We start from the raw sequence: 3,241 nt of genomic DNA on the forward strand, positions 1-3,241 counted from the left end.
ATCATCCCTGCTGAGGCAAGCTGCAACTCCAAGGAAGCAAATTTCAGGTACAGAACCCATCGCAAAGAGGATGAGTGTTTGTCCCCTCTCCCAAGAGAGTGGCTTGCTGTGTGATCTCTCCAAGAGAGCGGTGAACTGAAGACCTCTTGTCTCACCCCATGGGAGAGAGTCACTGGAGGCTGGGACTCCTTCTCCAGAGAGACCCTGTTGTGGGCCTGGGCACTCTCTGGCCTGGCATGAAAGTTGAACAAATATTTTCCCTGCTGTTTTGAACTCCCAATCCACCGTTCCCTCCTCGCCTGGTGGTCAAGAAGCCCAATCTCTGCAGAGACTGGAATATCTGAGGTTTTTTCCTAGGACTGGGCATTGCATGGACCGCAGCAGTGCAGCTTGAAACAGTGAATCCAGTAGCAGTACAGAAAGGCACAGGGTGGAGGGTGTCTGGTCTGGCTCTGCGAAAGTTACATACTAAGAGAGAAACTCCAGAGTATTGGCTAATTAAGTATGTTAACTTAGAGGGAATGAAAACAAAATGGAGGCTCTTTTCTGTGCCTCGGAGGTGATCAGATGCTTCAGGATGAAGCTGAGTATCTCCTTCTCAGCCACTGGCTGCCAGCAACTCATTGAAGTGGTTGATGAACGCAACTTCATACTTTCTATGAGATGCGTATGGCCACAGAAGTTGCTGCTGATGCACTGGGTGAAGAATGGAAGGGTTATGTGGTCCAAATCAGTGGTGGAAAAACAAGCGAGGTTTCCCCACGAAGCAGGGTGTCTTGACATATGGCCGGGTCCACCTGCTGCTGAGTAAGGGGCGTTCCTGTTATAGACCCCGGAGAACTGGAGAAACAGAATGCAAGTCTGTGTGGGTGGCACTGTGGATGCCAATCTGAGTGGTCTCAACTTGGTTATTGTAAAAAAAGGAGAGAAGGATAGCCCTGGACTGACTGACGCTACAGTATCTTGGTGTGTGGGGCCCAAAAGAGCTGGCAGATTCTGCAAACTTTTCAGTCCCTGTCCAAAGATGATGATGTTTGCTGATACATTGTGAGAAAGCCCTTAAAGAAACAAGAAGAGAAACTGAGGACCATCAGCGTCTTGTAACTCCCCGTGTCCTGCAACATAATCGCTGGTGGTGTATTGCTGTGAAGAAACAGCGTAGTAAGAAAAATGAGGAAGAGGCTGCTGAATATGCTGAACTTTTGGCCAAGAGAATGAAGGAGGCCAAAGGAAAGCGCCAGGAACAGATTGCCAGGAGATGCAGGATGTCCTCTCTGAGAGCTTCCATGTCTAAGTCTGAATCCAGTGAAAATAAGATTTTTTGAGTAGCAAACAAATGAGATCATATCTCCCCCAAAAGAAAAACAAAATGGAAAATAATATCTGTCTATCCCATGATTAAATTTTGTCAATAAATGATAACTTCTAAGAAAAATATCCAGGTCTAAAGCTTATACACATAGATGTAACGTGGGAGGACGGTCTGGAGATGCTTCTCATCACCTTCACTCCATGAGCCTCAGAGTGTGAAATGAGAACCAGAGATCTGAAATTTGTTAGGAGGCTCTCTGAGAGGAAGTGGAGTGGGTAACATCTACATGAGCAAGTCAGAACGAAGAGTCACATGTGTGTCCTTATGAAAATGGAGTTACTCCGCTGGCTGAGTGCTGCTTGCTGCTCTGCTCCTTGGGGCTGTGATGAGCCAGAAGAAATCCTGAGGTGTGGAAGGGGCTGGAAATATGGCTTTGCTCCATCTGACCTTTGGGGATACTGCTGTAGTGTCACTTCTCCCTGTTCCTGGTGGAGCTGAGGGGACAGGCAGACAGGCCAACTTGTGCAGGGCCCACTACGTGGTCAAGTAAGGAAGGTCCTCGTCACCAGGGAGTTTCAGGTGTCGTGACCATCTCTGGACTCCATGGGCCCTGATCTTCCACGAGGATTCTAAACACTGGAGATTAGGTACCCAGGGCACTCAGAATCTGAGTCTCACATTGGATTACCTTTATTAAAAATATCAGCCCTTCAGGTTTTGATTAAAAAAAAGTTTCCTAACCTTAGTTTACTTATTATTTCAGAATCCTCCCATCCTTTGAGTTTGTGCAGTTTTCAACCCTAAAATCACTGCACATTTTTGCTACAAAATAAAGTAATGAAATCAGGTTTGAAGAAGTTATCCTTCCACTTTATTCATTTCTTGCAAGACCTATAAAATATTAAATCAAACAATCAGACAGAATAAATCACCGTGTAGGGACCAGGTGTGTGTGGACTGATCCTCCCAGTTGTTTGTACTGGAGGAGGAAGGGGCTCAGCCTCATTCACAGGTGAGAACAGCAGGGTGGCAACATTCGGGACATTGCTCCTGGGTGCCCTGGACCCTGAAGGGAGACCCTCGCTGCAAACAGACACCCAGGAGAGTGACCACATGGTCCCATACTGTCTCTTCCTTCTCTCCTGGGTCCGGGGCTTAACTCCCTAATCTCAGCTGAATAGAGACCCCCGGGGCCCCTCTCCTCCATGGTCCCTCACAGGGTCTTCTCTTCTCACTAGACCTTGGGGAGTGTCTACTCTATAAATCCCTGCACAGAGAGGGTGGCCGGGGAAGCCCATCCTGTGCCTCTCCTGTCCCTGATCCTGCTCTCAATACCGTCTCCTCCTGGGGGCTCTGTCTGGGCCTCTTTACTGTTATTCTCCAGGAGGTGACAGGGTCCCCGAGACTGATGTGCTGCTTACATCTTCTTAAAATATGATGCTGGGGCCTGATGCCAGCAGGGGTGAGGCAGTGGGGGGCTGCTTGGGGTGCAGGGAGTCCTTGAGATTTGAGGGTGGGGGATGGGCTGTCTGTGGTGCTCAGGGTACCGAGACAGAGAGTGGCTGGGCTGAATCTGGTCATTTTCATTTTCTCACAGCTTGAGAGCTTCCTGTGTGGACCAGCGAGACAGGAATTGTTCTCGTTTCTCTGTGGCCCCATCTGGTCAGCTGGTGAGTCTGTCTCCTTCCTGCAGAACCCACGGGAGGGTGTTGGGAGAGGGGTGCACTCCCTGATCCCCCAGAACCTTCTCCACATACACCCAATGTCCGGGTTGTGGGTCCCCTTCCCTGGATCACCCTGCCTTTTCTCGGAATGAAATGGTTACAGTGTTTCCCTTGTTACTTACTCACCCTAGAGCCCTCCTGCTCTATTAGTTATTGCTCTCATTTCCTTTCCTTGAAGATGTGGTAAAATACTATCAGAACTCAT

At 48.8% G+C, this 3,241-nt stretch overlaps 1 pseudogene; it reads left to right on the forward strand.

Annotated features, from left to right (window-relative positions):
* Nucleotides 1-577: 577 nt before the first annotated feature.
* On the forward strand, nt 578-1,325 carry LOC128594685 (40S ribosomal protein S6-like; annotated as a pseudogene).
* Nucleotides 1,326-3,241: the final 1,916 nt, after the last annotated feature.

Source organism: Nycticebus coucang, chromosome 9 (genome assembly GCF_027406575.1).
Source record: "Nycticebus coucang isolate mNycCou1 chromosome 9, mNycCou1.pri, whole genome shotgun sequence".
In the NCBI taxonomy this organism is placed as follows: Eukaryota; Metazoa; Chordata; class Mammalia; order Primates; family Lorisidae; genus Nycticebus; species Nycticebus coucang.